Source organism: Diospyros lotus, chromosome 3, assembly GCF_014633365.1.
Source record: "Diospyros lotus cultivar Yz01 chromosome 3, ASM1463336v1, whole genome shotgun sequence".
NCBI lineage: Eukaryota > Viridiplantae > Streptophyta > Magnoliopsida > Ericales > Ebenaceae > Diospyros > Diospyros lotus.
The window spans coordinates 27272532-27292691 of record NC_068340.1 but is presented as its reverse complement, the minus strand read 5'-3'; the positions used below and the strand labels follow the sequence as shown (position 1 = coordinate 27292691).

At 35.6% G+C, this 20160-nt stretch overlaps 1 protein-coding gene across 5 annotated transcripts in view; it reads right to left on the bottom strand.

Moving 5' to 3' along the window:
- The window catches only part of LOC127797792 (CEN-like protein 2), a 28199-nt gene extending 16157 nt beyond the window's left edge, over positions 1-12042 (bottom strand). For 3 of the 5 annotated variants that reach the window (XR_008022280.1, XR_008022283.1, XM_052330934.1), the window contains exons 1-2: positions 11739-12042; positions 9566-9681 (exon numbers count right to left, since the gene is read on the bottom strand). The gene's annotated coding sequence lies outside the window, so the exon portion shown is untranslated. Of the gene's footprint in view, positions 1-5223; positions 5351-5374; positions 9289-9565; positions 9682-11738 lie in introns of those variants that run through there. The other 2 variants (XR_008022282.1, XR_008022281.1) reach the window with 2 other exon arrangements.
- Positions 12043-20160: the final 8118 nt, after the last annotated feature.

The window sequence follows — 20160 nt, the reverse complement described above, 5'->3', positions numbered from 1 at the left end:
GTTAATTGGGAAATAAGAATTTTATTAGAAAAATGGATTCGAGGGAAAATAGATATCAAAATAGCCCAAGAGATTGACCGAATCGACTGCAAGGAGTATCCTGGAGCCGAGATGCTTAAAAAAAATTATATGGAATTGTCGAGTATTTGGAGGTATGATTTATGGAATCAAAAGAAATTAGATCAGAAATAATTTTCGGTACAGGTAAAATACAACTATGAGTTAGGCTGAAAAATTGAATAATTGTAGGAGGCTTCCAGAAAGTCAACAAAACCCCGATTAGGTTCATATTTAGTATGTAGAGCAACCCTTCAACGGTTTCAGGAAGAAACAAAAAGGGTTTACGGCCAAAACAAAAATTCGGACCTAAGTGTAATTTCTTAAATTTGTCGGAGGGAGGTCGAAAGGACGATTTTTCGAAATCTTCAGGAATGAAATGAAAGTTTTAGGACTTGAGAGTCTCAATGGCAATTATGAAAAGTTCAAGAGCTTTGTGAAAATGGGTCAAAGCATAAGAGACAAAATAGGTGGGGTAAAAGTGCGATTTTTCAAAGTTGAGGAGGGAGCAAGCCTGTCATGGACAACCAGCCTCTTCCGGTCACCGACCAGCGCCTACCGACCATTAAGATTCGAGGAAACGGGCCGGGGATGCTCTAGGGTCGAGTTTGGGCTGACACTGACCGTGAGGATGGTCAGATTTTGAAGATTTCCTACCAAGTTCTTGGCTGAATTTTGGAAGCTCTGCAAGTCATGATTGTGGTCGGTTTTAGACGCAATTGGGTTGATCCAGGGGAGGTGGAAGCCTCAGAGATGTCGGTTTGGCAAACCTTGAATGTTTGGAAGCTCGGGGTTGCCTATAAATAGAAGTGGTCGAAAGCTTTGAAAAATTAAATTCTTAGATCTGTGAGTTCGGGGAGAAATTGAGGGAAACAGATAAGGGGTTTTTGTTGCCCATGTCCAAAACATCAATTCTGGAAAGTTTGAGCTATTTTTGTTGAGAGTTGATGGAGATACAAAGCCTCGTTGGAAAAATGAGCTTCGCCGAAAAAAGAGCTTGAGCAGTTAGAAAATAGCTCCGATAGAGGCGTTTGAAGCTATTATCTTGTAGAAGGCGAAAAGAGGAAGGCGTAGGTTCAAACAAAGACAAAACGGAGCTTGAACGAGGGAAAAATAACCAAAAAAACAAAGTTGGACGAAAGCTGCCGGCGAGTTCGCGAAGAAAACAACCGGCACATGTGATACACGCGTCAGCAGCAGGTGCACGTGGAGGTGCATGGGTAGACCTTCAAGCGACGTGTGAGGGCATGTCCAGCGTCAAAAAATTTTGGAAAAAAATCTAAAACTTCCTAGAAAATTGTGTTCTAGGTGTTTGTGCAAAAAGTTTTAGAGTTGACCTTTTCAGTTTCTCGATTTTCACATCGACTAGCCTCGTTTTACGTGCAAACGAAGCATCGAGGTAAGTTCTAAAATTTTCTCTTGAAGGTCTTAGCATATTATGAATTGTTGTAGAGAAATATTTGAGAAAATAGTTAAGGAGGTATTTATTTAGAATATTAGAGAGGAAAAATAGAGAAAAATGCAAGAAAATTGAGAAAAAATAGGTTTTGATACTTATTTAAATGAATATGATGATTAGGGTGCTTTGAGGCTTAAGGTGAAGTGACTTGTGCAAATTTTGAGGTTGACACAAAAATTGAGATTTGGCACGCAAATCTAGGCGATGCACGTTTATTGAGGTACCCTGAATTTTGTCAAAATTGAGAGTTCTTATCTGAAAACTTGGTTTTGACTTATGAGTGGTTCCTACCTTCATAAAACTTGGTTTTGACTTATGCGAGTTTTTACCTCAAACTTGGTTTTATTGTCAGTGTTCTTACTTTAAAAATCGGTTTGATTTTATCTTAAACTTGATTTGATTACATGCAAAGGTTTTGTTGCATGTGAACAGTTTTAACCTGTGCAGGTTAGTTTTATTGGGTTTGTCCCGAAATGTTTTATGCATGTGCATTGAATTTTGTGCAATAAATTATGTACATGAAATGTTGTTTCATATGATGCATCGAATCATGGTTTGTGGCATTGGCATGTTTTTGTGGGATGTCCACCTGGGATGTTGCTCCGATAGTGTAGTCGTAATTCCCTAAGGGTGTTTGTCGGAATAACGTATAGGAGTATCTCGTGTTGTGTGCTAGGATGACTACCTAGGGTTCCGTGCCAAGCTGGGTGGCTAGGAAAGTTATACTAGGGTGACTGATTGTACATATAGGTTGGGATGTCAACTTATGATATGGCACTTGAGTGATAGTACTAGGAAAGCGTGCCAAGAAAAAATGCTTATTTGTGACGGGGGTTGAGAGTGGACACCACCCTTGCGAGTTAACAAGTGACAGGGCTAAGAGTGTACACCACCCTGAACCAGCTTAAGTGGCAGGGCTGCAAGTGGACACCACCCCAGAGGCCTTGAGCGATAGTATTATTTTCGAGGTAGACGTGGATTCCCAGGATGGTGTTGATCATCATGTGGCCAGGATTTTTGTTGACGTGATCCGGAATGTTTCTGAGTGGGAACGTAATGATGATGGGGTGATTCCCGAGTTCATGCATTAATGTTGCCCCCTCTTGAGCTGGGATTGTGTTATGCCAATGTGTCGATGTGGTTCTGTTGCCTTTAGAGACATTGCATTTTTCCCGATTAGGGTTAAGTGCTGTGCGAGATTCTCTTAGGCTGAGATTTGTCGTGATATTTCATTTTTTTCATGTCTTGCATACATTCGTGAAAATATTTTGAATTCTCACTTAGATGATTTAGCGTCTTATTTTGGATTTTGTCTCTAGAATATTATAACGTTCTATGTGGAAGCAGTGGTGTCAAAGAGAAAGGAATTGCCGAGGATTGACGGCAACTTGTAGGTGGATCGTAGTTTGTTTTTGGGATTATGATGTATTTTATTTTGATGATATGATGTTAAACGATGGTACGATTTTGATGTTATGGATGAAATGATTTCGATTATGTACCATATCATGTTTCGATCTAGCATCCGCATTTATGATGATATTACATGTCTTGGCTTGATGATTCTAAGTTTGATATGCTAAGAAGGTGATACGGGATTGTCGGGAAACGATTTATATTACCTATTTGTGGAAAAAAATATATCCCTGAAATCCCTGAGTTATTTATTCACATAACGCCCCTCGGAGAGGCGAGGTGTTACAAATATGTTGTAGACATAAGCAACTTCACCCCCAAACTCTTAAATAATTCTTGTCAAAAGTTGCTTGTGACATTATGGATAAAGGCAGTCCGTGCAACTTAACAACCCCCTAGCTACTTTCGAAGCTATGAAAGGATGTGCCAAGCTCATGCAGTGATTAAACTTGGTCAACCTATCCACCACTACAAGAATCACATCCTTCCCCTCTGATTTAGGTGATCATTCCACGAAATCCATGGAGATTTGCTCCCATACTTGCTCTGGTATGTTGAGTGGCTACAACAGACTCGGATAAGGAATCTACTCATGCTTGCAGCACTGGCAAGTAGGACACCCCAAGACAAAAGTGGTCACATCCTACTTAAGACCCAGTTAATAAAATAGATGTCTCACCTTCTTGTATGTGACATTCAAGCCTGAATGTCCCTCTATAGGTGAATTGTGTAGGGATTGAAGGATTCTTTCCTTGAGTAGGTTGTAATCCCCTATTACCAACCCCCTTTATACATTAGTAACCCTGCTGTTAGGGAACAATCGAATTGATCTAAAGGTTGAATCGCCAATTGTGAGATGATATCTTTTATCTAAGTGGATTGCTCATAACTTGCTAAAATTTCCTTAACCCAATCAGGGATTACAGCAGGGATTGCTTTGCAAACTACTCCTTCCTCCCTTCGGGACAATGCATCAGCCACTATATTTTCCTTACCCTTTCTAATAGTATTGTATAATCCAACCCAAGCAGCTTAGTCACCCTCTTCTTCTGCAATTGCGTATGTAGCTTATATTGTAACAAGAACTTGAGACTTTCATGATTGGTTCTAATTATGAATTGGTTGCTCTCCAAATAATATCTTCATTTCTCTATTGCTATTAGGACTGCCAACAATTCCTTGTCATACATGCTAAGGCTCAAGTGTTTTGGGGCTAAAGCTTAACTTAGGAAAGCCAAAGGCTTGCCCTCTTGCACCAAAACAGCCCCTATCCCCGATTCACAAGCATCTATCTCCAAGATGAAAGGCTTTGAAAAATCTGACAAGGCCAAGATTGGAGCCTGTGTTATAGTCTTTTTTAGGGTCTGAAATGCTTCATCAGCATCACTATCCCAGCAAAAGTTATTTTCTTAAGTAAATCAGTGAATGATCTACTAATAATTCCATAGATCCAAATGAAGCTTCTGTAATATCTAGTCAAGCCTAAGAAACCCCTCAATTCTTTGACAGATTGTGGTTTTAGCCACTCCAACATAGCTGTAATGTTTTTTGGGTCTACACTTAATCTTTCTCCAGTGATTATATAGCCTAGATATTCCACTTTTTCCACCGCAAAGGTACACTTGGACCCTTTCATAAATAGTTGATTGGATCTAAGGATTTCAAAAGCCACCCTCAAATGGTTTAAATGTTGGTCCAAGGATGAGCTATATATGAGGATATCATCAAAAAACACAAGAATGAATTTCCTTAAGTAGGGGCTAAAGATATGGTTCATCGAGACTTGGAATGTAGCAATGGCGTTAGTTAGGCTGAAGGACATGACTAGAAATTCATATAATCCTTGATGAGTCTTGAAAGCTATTTTGTGAATGTTTATAGGACTCATTTGAATTTGATGGTGTCCGGATCTTAGGTCAAGTTTTGAAAAAATGGTGGCTCCAGCTAATTCATCAAGCAAATCTTCGATGATTGGAATAGAAAATTTATTTTTCATAGTGATGGAATTCAACTAACGATAATCAATGCAAAACCACCACATTCTATCATTCTTTTTGACTAATAGGATAAGAGAGGCAAATGGACTTTGACTTAGTTGAATGATGGATTTAGACAACATTTCTTTCACTAACTTTTCTATCTCAGCTTTTTGTTTGGTAACAAATGTTGTCTGGGTTTGGTTTCAAATGTATGGCGTGATCAAGAAAATAGGCTGAGGGAAGGGTTGAGGGCTCCTTAAATATATCCTCAAATTCATTCAATAATGAGTGTAAGGGAACACAAGAGTGTACCTCAATGAGTGACTACAAAGTGGAAGTTGATGTAGGCCATCAGGTGTCCTCCGAGTTTATTGTCATCCCCTTGCTTTCTTCACCTTTGCCTTCCTTGATCTCAACTGCATATAGGGCTACAAATGAGCTGAGCCATTTGGGCTCGGCCTGACTCGATTAGAGGCTCGCAATTAGCTCGTTTATAAATACATTAATAAATTTATTCATAATTTTATAAATATATTATTTTATAGTTAGATAATATATGTATATATATATTTTATAAGAATATTATTTAAATAAAAATACATGATACATAACATCATTATATCTATATTATATATTTATTAAATTTGGTAATTGATTGATGTTGTCCCATTTGATTGATTGATTTTAGTGGTTCTGCTCTTACCTTCTCCAAGAAATCCATTCTTTCTTGCTTTTCCTTTCATCTCTCCCCTTACTTCCTCCGCCTATCGTCGCTAGCTTCAGAGAAGAAGATTGCCGCCTTTTGCCACCTCTCACTACCTCAACCTCTCGCCGTCGACTTCAGAAAAGAAGAAATACGTCGCCTCTCTAAAGCTTCTCGTCATTGCCCTCTCTGTCGTCTCTCACCATTGCCCTTTTTGAAGCTTGCTACTATAAGGTCATCACCTACCATCGCCGCCCCCCACTGCATCCTCCCTCTCTATCGCCACCGCACAACCCCTCCCAAGCTTTGGCTTGGGCTCGAGCACGGTGATGAGCTCGAGCTGGGGTTATGTTAATCGAGCACAAGCTTGAGCCAAGCTTCCAGGCTCAACTCAAGCTCTTCCAAGCTCAACTCGAGCTCAAGCTTGAGCCTGTGCTCAAATTTGTCGAGCCGAGCCAAAATTAATCCAATAAGGGGAATCCTCAATAGCTCAAATTTGCTAAGATTGGCCCATTTGTAGCCCTAATTGCATAAGCTCGGCTTGTTTGCAACCCTAATTGCATAAATTGAGTGTAATTGAGCTATTGAGGATTCCCCTCGTTGGATTAATTTCTACATCTTCCAACCTATCAAAATTTTACATTCTCCAGTCTCCCAACTTCCTGCTAATGTCAGCCTTTTCCCTTCTATTTCAAAGGTAACCTCTAACTTATTAAAGTCAAAGATTAGAAGGCTTACCATTCTCATCTAATCAACCCCGAGGACAATATTGCAGCCTCCCAACTTAAGAATTCGCAAATCTGCTATGAACTCCTCTCCCTACATCATTCACTTAAACCCTTGACACCTTAGTGTGCTCATCATCTTGTCATCATTAGCAATTGTGACTAATAAGGGGAGTGTTTAGTGCGTTGGGCACTGTAATTCCTCAGCTGTAACTTCATCTATGAAACTGTGAGTGCTCCCACCATCAATAAGAATTATCAGCCTTTTCTTTCCCACTGATCCCTTCACCTTGATTATTGTCCTCAATAGACTTCCTTGTAATGCATGCAAGGAAATCTCACCATCCTCCTCTCCCATAGCCTCCACCTCCCCTGCAGCTTTTACTTCCCCTTATTCTTCTTCTAGCTCTTCTATTTGAAGCAATTGTCTCCTGCATTAGTGACTCGGGCTATACTTCTCTCCGTAATGGAAACATAATCCGAGTTGCCTTTTCTACTCCATGGATAAAGACTTTATCGGGGCTGGATTTGGGTGATCTTGGGCATCATATTTCCTTTTTGTTTACCCGAATTGGAAGCCTTGCATGCTCATCCACTACTTACCAGCAAGCTGCTAGTGTTTAGACCCTTTTGGCACAATCCTATGCTTCTTGAGAAGTGCTTCAAGGGCCAATTCTTATAGTTTGGCCTTCTCTGTATCTTAACTGATGGTGGTGGGCTACATCATCTTAATTACTGGTCTTAGCTCCTCATTTAACCTATTGATGAAGCTGGACACAAAATAGGATTCGTCCAACGTCGGGTGAGCAACATCTATCAATGACTTAAACCTTTTCAAACCTAGCTAAATACTCATCCACCATCCCCTTCTACTTCATTTTGTTAAATTCTTCAATAACATCTGCCATCTTTCTTTCCCCTAATTGCAAATAGAGGCCTTCTACAAACTCCACCCAACTTAGTACCATCCTCTTCCTACTCTATCCTAGAAACCAAGAATCACCGGTGTCATTTAGATAGGCGGCTGCGAAGTTTATCTTTTGTTCCTCCGCCACTCAATATTGGTAGAAGAAACGTCCGCACCTTCTTACCCACCATCTTGCTTTGTCTCCTTCAAATACCGAGATATCGAGTTTCGACATCGAAATCGGGTTGGGATTGATATAAACACCCCTCGCCATTGGATCTGACTCCAAATTTGGCCGCTCCTTTGTTTCCAGCTAGTTTGGGGTGCGTTGCCTAATTCGACCCCCAACAAGTATTGGGGTGGATTGGCCCTCGGTGAGAAATCCGTCGGTAGGCTTGCATTAGTTAGCCTAGAGAACAAGGTCAATATCATGCTTAGCTGCTACCCAAACCCATAAAATTCCCCCTAGATATGGAAGAAATCTTATCTCAGGTTTCTTTCCATTGCCATAGTTTCCGCTCGGCCTTGACTCACTTCTTCTTGGGTGTGGCAGAGGCCAAGCTCCATTGTTTCCAGTCTTTCCTCTGTTTGCTCTTAGTTTTCTCGAACACCTAATTTTATCGCATCCAATCATGATTCCATTTGTTTCATGCGTGTCCTTTCTACCATCACTAGTTGTTCTTGCTACCCACTAGTCAAAATGATTGTCAGTGATAGTCGGTCGTACTAACCCAGTTAATCTCCAACTCTTCAACCCTACTCGATGTATTCTTTTGGCGAAAGCTGTACCGAATTTTGATTGCTCAGAACTCGCGGCTCACTGAAATGTATGAACTATTGGTCGAGAATCGCCAGGCTCTGAAACCAATTATCATATCACCATATCTGACAAAGGGTTAGGGAGATAAAGTTTCCAAAAATTAATGGAAATCGCTAGAAGAGAAATTGGAAGAGAACGAGAGAGAAGATGCAAAAGAATTCAAAGGAAAGACTCATGTAATTCATCACTGAATCCCATCCTCTGGCCATGGTTCTATATATAGCCTCATAGCCATCCACATACACCCATGTCCACATGTAATTTTTTTGTTTGATTTTACAATTTTTTTAGAATAATTATCATTTGATGATGTGTATAAACTAGGTGATGTGGCTGATTTTGATTGGTTGGACAGGGAATGGGACAACAGATCTTGACTCGTCCACGTGCACCCATGTGCAGTACAACAGAATTTGTAATCGCCTCTAGCTACTAGACAATTCTATAACAAAATTATAACAAGAAGAAAAAGTAAAATTACAATAGCTACCCTTGGCTTGTGACATAAACACTTCAAAAATTAAAAGTATCTCTATTTTTTTAAAAAATACACATAGTAAAAATGTTTATAATTTTTAAAGTGTTTATAATTCTTGAAAAGTAGTTCAAAATTTGTAAAGAAGTGTTGTTAATTCCTTGAAGAAGTACTTTTAATTTTTGAAGTGTCAAAAATTAATGTATAAATTGCATTAACTATGATAGGCAAATTGTCAAAGACGGTGTTTGATACAACCTCCAAGGGAAGGCCAACATCCAAGCATCAGCTAGCAAACCCAAATATCTTGAACTCGAAAATTTCACCAGTAGTCTCTAAAGTTTGTACTTCATAACAAACTATCACTTAAACTTTAATTTTTGTCATCACAATTAGTATATTTTGATTTTTGTTAAAATTCAATCTCTCAATCTTCAGCAAACTCCGTTAATGGACACCGATGCGGCATATAGTAACATAAACTAATGCTAAAATTACGTTAAACCTCACAAAGAGCACGCACATCATACTAAAATTAATCTAATCCCCAAAATTACCCCTCTTCCCTCTCCCTAAATTTACCTCTGCCGTCACCCTCCTGCCCCAATAAAGTTGGTAGAACAGAAAAATGGTTACAACACTTCATTCTCTTCTGCATCCCGTACTTGACAAGCCTCACGTGAAAATCAAACCCAAAGAAAACAGGAGTCATTGTCTAAATCACAGAGTTAACTGGCTGACCAGGTCCTTGACAAAAGATAAAAATGAACATCAATAGACAACCATAATTAAAGCTCACTTTGCTTCACCATGTACATGTAAGGATGTATCTAAAATTCAAAATGCACGTGTCATTCCTTATACCCAAACCAAAAAACATCATAAAAGGTTACATCTACAGTGCTTTATTTTCTTTGATTTAGCAGTGAGTCAAATTTTGAAAGTAAATATATATATATATATATATAAATATCCACAAATAATTGCAGAACAGTTTATGTAGACATTGGGTAAAAAAACGTACTTCTCAAAAGTCTCGCGAGCCATGGTAACAATTTTCTTCAATCAGCTTCTAAAATAAATGACAAGCCAATGTTGCCACCATTTTCTGTAGGCAGAAGTACAAGTTCTCCTTTCCACCTGCTAACAGAATTTGCGGGTAAACATATCTGCATTATGATGTAATCTAATAATTTCTTGAGCAGAGAAACTGGGAGCCAGAGAAGCCAGTCACTGACGACTCCTCTTGACTTTGTAACCTGCTGCATGTCAAAACAGACCAAGTATGACAAGTGTACATTCAGTCAAGAAATGACTAGATTTTGAGATTTCAGCTCTAAAAGGGCAGCTTCAATGTGCCATGTTGAAAGACACTACCTTGTGGCTTAAACCTCTTGCAGACTAACTTAGTCTGTAGATGATTTTATTCACAGTTCTCTAGCAACATTAATCCCCATACCAAATAAGGAAAAAGGAATACCAGAAGAAATCCAGAAATTCAACATAAACGACACTCAGATGCACGAATGCTTGCATACAGAGTTTAATTGTAAATGAATATGATAAGATTTTAAATCCCCTACTTAATCATGGCACTCATTAAATAACAAAACCTTTAACATTACATTGTATTAAGGTTGGCAAAATGATTTCTCTAGATTTAATTATGCTGTAGCCATGGCAAAGGAATGAAATTTGTACGGAAGCCTGAGCTAAGAAGAAAGTATTTCATGATTTTTATCTATCTCCCAATACTCTTAGCTCATTTTATTTAATTAATTGTCAATTTTCCCTATTGAAATGCATATTGACATTCAGCATTCTGATAATATAGTTGGTGGCAATTGTAGAAGAAATTGCACAGTTGATAGAAGCTCCAATGCATGCAGCTTCCACTATGGTGCTCCAATGATCTTGGTCCAACAATATGAAGCGAGCAATGGAAGATACAAATATCTTGGCTCAGCTCAGCTGTTTACAAGCCAAACCATGAGTTGCTGGACTGTTAAAATGAGTCTTCAGTATTCATTTGCTAGGTACAGAACATCACTTATCTTATGCTGGACTGTACCCGACAAATGAATAATGAAGAAGTAAAAGAGTCCAGCAACTCATGGTTTGGCTTGCAAAAAAAAAAAAAAGGCCCAACTAGTTAAGAGTTGGCCAACTATAAAGATGAGTCCACAGCGGCCAAACAAGCCAAAAACAAAACCCATCCTTGGTGTCAATCAATCTTCAAATGGCTTTCCAAGAGAAGGCCAGCGATCACAAAAAATACTGTAGAATAACTCGCAGAGAAGGAACCACCTGCTGTAGAATACAAAACCCAACTATCCTCATATTTGGTTGACCAGACAGTACATAGAAACAACTATAAACAACAAAAATCCTATTGCCAGTTAACCAGACTGCTCCCACACCACATCTAACCAAATCATTCCAAGAACCACCATATTTTCCAGATATTATTTTCCTCCACAGAGTTGTAGAAAGCAAACCCCCAAAGCCATAAGAAATTCGTTAAACAAGCTTATACTTCTCATTTCCAACCCGCCTTCTTATGAAGGAAGACGTTTTTCCTAACTATCAAGGTAATACTTAAAGCTCTTCAAACTTCCACAAAAATTCCCTTTGAAGCTGATACCTCTAGAATCTTCGAGACAACAGGTTGAAGACAAGATGCCAAAGCAAATATGTCAAGAAGCTAGAGAACATCGGACAAAACATTCATTCATTCTTGATAAGAACTACACGTTGTCTTGACAGAAAAAATAATGAATGTCATGTTAGCATGGCAAGCTAAAGGTGCAACCACTAGAGAAAGTCAAAATCCTAATAACGTTTGAATTCCCAATGCACTAAGGTTGCAAGCATAATCAGTTTCCTAGATAACCAAGCGACGGATGATCAATAGTCTAATAAGTAGAATCAAGCCCCAATACGACATTAAGGGACCATTATCGCACATTGTAACGAGTGTATCAAAAATTCACACACGAGCTACAAATTCTAGCAGTAACAAGAAAATCAACAGATATTGACTTCAATCTCCATATTATAAACAGAAATACTGAATTTCCTTAAAAAAAAAAAAAAAAAGGTACCACCACCAAACGCAAACGCTTCCCAGTTCCCTCTGGAAGCTGAGAAAAATGCCAGGGGACACAAAAAAATTGACCAGTTGTAAAAGTTCTCACCATAAAGAATGCTTGTCGGCGAGGCCGAGGTCGCGAACGTGACCGACTCAGAAGCCGGAAAAGCATTCGACGCCGTAAACAGCAGCCTCCAAGATATTCGGCACGGCGGCCATACGACAGCCGGAGGGAGGGTCGGGAAGCCTAATTACAATTGGCTTCGTTTATTCACAGCGCGAGATGCTAACAAAAACCCTAGAACAGAATTCCCAATTCAATTCAACAACACCAGCATATACATCCGTATAGGATAGCGTACGTGCACGTATCTGAGAGAGAAGAAGACGAATTTGGCAGTGCGACTGCGCGTGAGTAACCGAAGGAAAATGCTATTGTTATATTACTGTTTATATCTTGGACAATCTAATAATGTTAAAATGTTTAAAATATTTTCTTATGGGACGCATAATTAAAATATCTCACTTGAAATGATAAAGCGCAATGAGGTGTGAAAATATTTTTATTATTTATGATGTATTATATAATTTAAAATATACACAATGATATATCTATAACATGTTCTGTAATTAAATTGCGGGGTAGGCAGGCTCTAAATATGTGGGACGATCTTTTGATTCAATTATTCATTTCAGCATTTAAGTTTAATGGTAAAATTAATCAAAAATTCAAAATAATTAAAAAGTTAAGCATTTTAAATAATTACGCAAAAAGTCTAAATGTGAAATGATTTTTATCCAAAAAGAGTTAGAATATTCTTTTATAAATACAGAAATTTTTCTTATGATTGTTATAATTTATTTTTTATTAAATTTATTATTCACCTTACAAAAATATTCTAAATTTTTTTTATGTTTAATATGACAAATTATAATTGAAGTATTACTGATTATTAATTTTCAAAATGACTAATTTTCCCAAAATAACTTATAATTATAAAAATTGTATTTTCAAATTACATAAAAAAATATCTTAATTATAAAAATACATATCTAAATATAATCGTTTTGATTTTTGAATATGTAGATCATAAAACCAAAGCAAGTATGATGGTTGATTGTGATCGCAAACTCTAAATGTGTGTTTGATTGCATTATTTAGAATTTAATTCTAAGTAATATTGTCTAGAAAACAAAAATCACCCCACCAAAAATGAATTTCATGGAAAGAAGTTTAAATGTTTGTACTATACATATTTTTTCATAAAATAATTAAAAATATTTAATTTTTTTCATAGATAATTACATATTTTTCATGATAAATATTTACAATCAAACACACTCTAAATTCTAAATCAAAACACCTATAATAGTTGATTCTGATCACTAGTGATGTTTTTTCAAAATTAAGATTATTTAACTAAAAATTAATTTTTAAATTTAATAAAATTTAACAGTTCAATCAATTTAATTTTTGAATATGTGATGCACATAATTCAATGACTAGTTTGGATGGTCGAAATCAATAATTAAGAGGACAAATGACAACAAGAAGTTTAAAATTTAATTTTAAATTTACACAAATTGAACCGTCATTATTTTTGGGTATGTAGTGAAAAAATCTAAGGATGGGTTCCGATCATTGATCCACTACCCGATCAGCGGTTGACTACAGTGACAATGGCTGCTGATGGTTGGATTGTTTTTTATTTCCAGCAGGCAGGTTAGTAAATTATATTTTGGGCCATAAATTTATATAAAATATGAATTGACCCTTAAGTTTATAAAAATATGAATTTGGACCCTTACGTTTCAAAAATTATGAATGAACCCCTAAGTTTCTAAAATTATGAATTAACCTTAAATTTCTAAAAAAAAAAAAAAATTAAATTGACCCTTAACACACCACTTCTATGGACACATTTCTCAAGCAATCTGAATGTAATATACTACAAGTTACAATAAATATTGTTTAAATGGCAATTTTAATTTGAGGGTTACAAGTCTAAATTAAGAAAATAAGTTTAAAATATTTTAAACTCAACCATCATAGGGCTATCAACCTAATCTAATGCTATTAGTTCAACTGCAAATGTGATCCTTGATTTTTGTGACTTGAGTTAATCAAAGATTGATCAATATTTGTTCACATTATAATCTGGTGTCATTTTGATTATCCAAAAGTATTTAAACAATATACTAAAAAGTTAGTTTATGAAAGGCTTAGTTCAATTAAGACGTGATCCTTGATTTTTGTGACTTTAGGTTAATCAGAGATAAACCAATATTTATTCTCATTATAACCTAAAATTATTTTGATTATCTCAAAATATTGGAACAATGTACTAAAAAACTAGTCTATGAAGGGCTTAGCTAGGCAAATTGTTTCACATGTAAGGCAAGTACTTATCTCATGCTATGGAAAACAATATTTTTGTCATATATAAAAGTATATACCATAACGTTTGCTATTTATATGATTGTTTCATAGCAGCAAAACCAATGACTTTGATTATGAATTGCTTTAAATCCAATGGGAAAGAGAAAATGAAACTTTATTATTGGGAATGAGTCTGATATGTATGCATGATGTCCAAATTGTGTTATTGGGAAAAGGGTTTTGGCAAAAACCTAGTCCAAACGGCATCATGCTTTTTGTTTGCAAATGAAACTAATTAGTGGGAACTCTAAATGCTTACAAAAAAAGATTTATGGGTCACTGTACCATGTCTATGTTATCTTTAAAAGGTCATCATATCATCTTAACTCCTATTTACTTGTTTAACATGTTAGTATAATTTTAAAACCTATATTAAGTGATATATTGAAATATATATAAAATGTCCTTATTCTTTACATGTTACTTGTGGCATGGATTTTTATGTTTTTTCCTAATGGTCATGACATGTTTTTGTTACTTGCAAATATCTTATGGACTCACGCCATTGATATGAACATTTTTCATGTTTTGATTCGGTGAAATCATATATGTTGGTCCCTTGAGGTAACTTAATAAGGGGTGAATTGATTGTTTAAAATTTGTCTCCCTTTTAATGAATATTATTGATTAATAATTATTTAAGAATATATATTTGATAAATATAATAAATTATATTTGAGATTAATAATTAATGCAAGCCACAAAATATAACAAAAATAAATAATATGAGGCACAACACAATTTATAGTGATTAGGTGTTTTCACACACATCTAATCCACTTTCTTAATATCTAACCATCCTTAGGGTTCCACTAAATCAAAATCACCAAGATTTTCACACTAACTTACCTTGGAAACTACATACACACCTAGATTACAATAAGTTTTAGACAACCACTACACTAAGGTTTTCTCTTTACCTTACCTTGGAAACTAGATTCACCTAAATTTTAACGGATTTAAGAAACTTATACAATCCTCAATAATAATTTAAATGTTTACAAATAATTTGTCAACACTTGGACACAAATAAGCAATTAAGAACAAATTATACAAGGTAATAATATTTAAATAAATAAATAAATTTGTAATCTCAAATGGAGAAGTTCAGATTTATAGTAGAAAACTTGAAAAACTTTTATGTTCTTGTCTTGTTGCTCTTCGGTGAATGTGCAATAATGTTTCAAGAGTCTCAAATTGCTTGAATATTTTGGTTGAGAGCGTTTGAGAGCTTTTGGGTGCTTTGGATATGCAATGAAAGTATTTGGATCCTCAAAAAATGAGTTTGCAAGGTATTTATAAGCATTTTAGCCACTTTTTTAATGGTAAAAAATTTGGCCGTTATAACAAAAAAAGTTTAGTATAACTTAAAATTAATATGTGCACTCAAATAACAAAAAAGTTTGTTCACCAGCTGGTAAAGGAAAGCTTTAGCTAACTTAAGGTTGTGGTCCCAAACCATGGGAGTCACACCTAGTTTGTTATATTCTTCTTGTAATACATAACATAGAAAAATATTTTATAAATTAATTTAAAATATATTTTAAAAATATTTTTAATAAAAAATAATATTTTTAATAATACATATGCTATAAAAAATATTTAATAAATTAATAATAAAAATATTTTTAATAGAAAATAATATTTTTAATAATGCATATGCTATAAAAAATATTTAATAAAAATATATTTAAAAAAATATTTTTAATAATGCATATGTTTTGAAAATATTTTATAAATTAATCTAAAAAATATTTAAAAATATTTTTAACAAGAAGTAATATTTTTAGTAATACATATGCTATGAAAAAAATATTTTATAAATTAATAAAAAATAATTCAGTACTATAATTAATATATTTAAGAAAAATACTCTTTTTGTTAATCACCAAAAATACTATAATTTGTATATTAAAAATTCTATTTTTGTTAATTATCAAAACTTAATTAATATGAGCAAGTTGGCTTAATAATATATTTAGTTAAGTCATCCTGCATTATTAATTTTGGGTATACTTTTTTCTTAGACATGCTACATGTGGATATACTAACACTTAAAGTCAAATTTCAAATTTATATATATATTTTTTTGTCTTATCGTCATAAGAATTTTTTGTAATACTTGAGATTTTTCAAATAATTTGAGAAATAAGAACATATTATTTCAAATAAACAACAATGGCTTAATGATATTTTTATCATTTAAGGCCATTTTGGTAATATTGCGAAGGCTTGAGATCTCTTCTATGTTGAGTCATGGATATTTTAGTAATTTAACAAGAGGTTTAACTTAACATAATTTTTCAAAATATGGTGTCTTAGTGTAATTTTTCAAAGATTGTTGGGATTTTAACATAATTCCCATAAATTTTCAAGGCTTAAGCGAAAGCTTAAGTTGCAGTGGGTCTTGGAATAATTTATGAAAGTCATGCTGTAATATATCAAAAGTAGAGGGCTAGAAACAAAAGGGTTAAACTAGAGTTTACTAAGCTTAGGGAATACAAGTGTAATTTTCCAAAAACCTGCAACTTGCAGTGAAACTTGTCGATAACACATTGCGGATGCTGAATCCCTAGGATCTGACCTAGGGCTGAGAAGGGAAAGGAAGAATGGTGGAGATTGAAGGATTTGGGCAATTTGGGTAGTTAATTTTAATTATAAAAAAAATATTCCTGACCAAGAATTATATAAACAAAACCAAATTGGATTCTTGGTCGATTGAGAAGATTATAAGAGTAGTTGTGAGGATTTGATAGAGGGTTGTTTTTAATGGTTAAAAAGAATTTAATTTACACAATTAGAACAAAGTAGAGAATTTAATTTGCTAAGATTCAATGGTGTTGCCGAAAATGCACCGTGCCAAAAAAACTAGTTTGGGGAGGCATCATACAACATTAGTTGTCATTTTGGTTGAAAATGAATGAGAAAAAATTGGAGAGAACAGAAGAATAATAAATAATAATAAAAAAAGAAAAATCAATAAGTTACACCAATTATATATGGTAACAATTCATAGAAAAAACGACTAAAGATTGTGGCTAACAAGCAATTACACCACACGTGCCTAGAGTAAGGCACGTGAGAGGCAAGACATGTGCACTATACATGCCAAAATGAAAAAAGAAAGAAAAAAAATTATAAAAAGTTAAAGAAAAATATTGGAAAGAATATCAAGTACTCGGAAAGTATTTAAGGTTAAAAACGTATTTTGAGATTGAGGTCACATGCAAGAAGATGGAAGCTAGCACCGACCTAAAGGTTTTCTTAGGGTTTTTTTTTTCAAACATAATTAAGAGATGGAGTATGAGCATTTTATTTATATAATTTATATGAAAATACATGATTGCATAGCATTATATTAAACTATATGTGGTAAAATGTAAAAAGTAGTCTTACATGTGTCAATTATTATTTTGGAAAAATTCATGCGAATATGCATCCTGTAGTATTTTGAAGCTATCAAATTGTTGAAATTGGTTATTTATGTTTTATATCTTATACAAAATTATAAATGAAACATATAACTCACCCTTAAATGTAGTTTATTTTATAAAATGTATATAGACGTAAATGTGAAAAATGATCCATATAAGGAGGTATTGTCTAATAAATGAGTCATGAAGGCAACGAATTTGTTTTTTTAGAGTTTCTGACTCACTTACATATTTATATTCAATGTTTCGAATTTGAATTCTTATTTTGTTATTTTTTTGAACAAATTTAAACTATTATTTAAAGTCAATTATATATATTGTTCATTTGAAGTTTTTTTACTTTATTTTAGGTTTAATCTAAACTACACTTTGTGTTAAACTTTATACGTGGCTTAACATTGTTTTATTAAGGTTGTTATATTAAGGGGATAAAAAATGGAGAAAACATTAGGGCAAAGTATAATTATCGAAAAAATCCCCAAAAGTTATAATGGAAAAAGTGGGATGTTAATTTTTATTCCAATTAGAATGATTGGATTTAATTATAATTATGTTAATAGATATTGGATATAAAAAAAAAAACAATTGTATTTAGTAATATGATGAGTGTCTTTGTATAAAAATTTATTGATCTCAAATATTAAGATCATTTTTGTATTGGGATAAATATCGATTATGAACCCCATTTTTTGAGTAGTGATATAGACTTGAATCCAAGAGATTTTAAAAAGATAGCTCAAAATAATGTCTTGCCAAAAAAAAAAAAAAAATCAAATAATATGTCAAAGTCACTTAATTGTCTCAACATCCAAATAGCCCAGAACTTTGAACTTTGTCCCTTAAATGGAAGACAAATAGATACTAAATGTAAGCACCCCCGTCCGGATATCCCAACCACCCGGTCTATCCGAACGAGTGCGCTCACAGAAGGGAAGAGGAATAGACAAAAGACAGAAATGCCCTGGCATGCATAAATAAGAAATTTAACAGCGGAAGCAAAACGGTAAACATGCATGCCCACAAGCACCCCGCTGATACAGCGGTCATGAAGTATATAAAAATACATACAGACCCTGTGCCAACAATAGGAGGTACAAATGACAACCTGGCACAGTCAAAAATAAAAGACAGCGACTCTAGCAAAACATCAGAGATGACGGGGGCAGCTAACTGTACACCTTACCAACGCGGCCGGCTGCTAAATGGAACGATCCTCGCCCTCGGCCTTTGCTTTACCCTTACCTGGAATGATGGAAAGCAAGGTGAGTCGCAAGACTCAGCAAGTTTATAAGAAATGAAAGGCTATAAATAAAAGAAGAGACCATCCCAAACACAGCCCCACAAGTACACACAAGTCATGAGACGCTACAACACAACAGTGCAGTATAGTAAGAGCACATACCGGTCCTTGGGGCCCACACAAGACACCTGGCACCCAAGTCCCATACCAACCTGCCGCTGCCCTGGAAGGCAACAATATCCTCAACAAACCTGTGCGCACTGTCCCGGGGCGGTACTCCCGTCACCCGTATCCACGTCGGTACTCCCGACAACCGAGCCATAGGCTCCCTCGGAACGGTACTCCCGTCCGAGAACTAAATACTATCAGTAGCCATGCAATGCACATAAAATGCAATGGCGTAGTGAGCATCAACGTGATACCAGGCGCCCATACATCCAAGCATCAGGCCATGCTCCGCCCATATAGTAAGCCACACACGATGCATATGCCCGTGCTGGATGCATCATAATCAAGCTAAAATGCCCGTGACCAAGCATAACCAAATCATGTTAATCCCAACATGCAACCCGTACCCATGTGCACATCAAGCCATGCAACGAGAATAAAATATAAGTAGGTATGCTATAATCACATAACGGCTAAGCAAGTTAGCAATGCCTGGCACCGGTCAACGGTCAGTGGGTAGGAGAGACTCGCCGGCGGCCTAAGGTAGTCCGTACGATAGTCACTCCGTCACCGAACCATCGATCCTAGCCCCCACTGCACAACCGCTCCAGCCAGAAAATAACCAAAAATCCAATTAATACCCGAACCGCTAAGAACCTAGTCCCGGGTGAGTACGACATCATTCCCAACAGGCAGGGGGTGGCACAAACCCCCGTAGGAAACCAACGAATAAAACCCATGAGATCCATTTAATAAATTAAATCTTAAACTAACCGTTTAAAAACTTCATAATTAATTAATGGCCGAAACAAACGAAGGGAGGCCCAATAAATCGCCAACGAAAGAAACGACGAGATAGGTAAGAAGAACTTGCCTTAACAGAGATATTCTTGGGCTTGTTGGGTCCAAAAGCAGTAAAAATTATACAAACTGCAATATCCCAATTATTTGCCAGAATTAATAAAATTGGACGCAAAACGAAATTCTGACCGTACAGAATATTAATTACTAGCTGCTCTACATACCTGGATAATTAAATCAGGGATTAAACGGAGTTTAATCCAATTTTTGAAGCCCCAAAATCTCAGAAATTTCTCTCGCGCACGCTGCTGTTCTTTTCTGCAATTTCCTTACTGTTCGCATGCAAAAAGAACGCCCGAAATCGGGCTTAAATCGGCCAAAAACGAGCGGCTGAGGCGCGGCCACGTGGCAGCGCGCGAGCCAGCCACTGGGAGCCACCGCCATT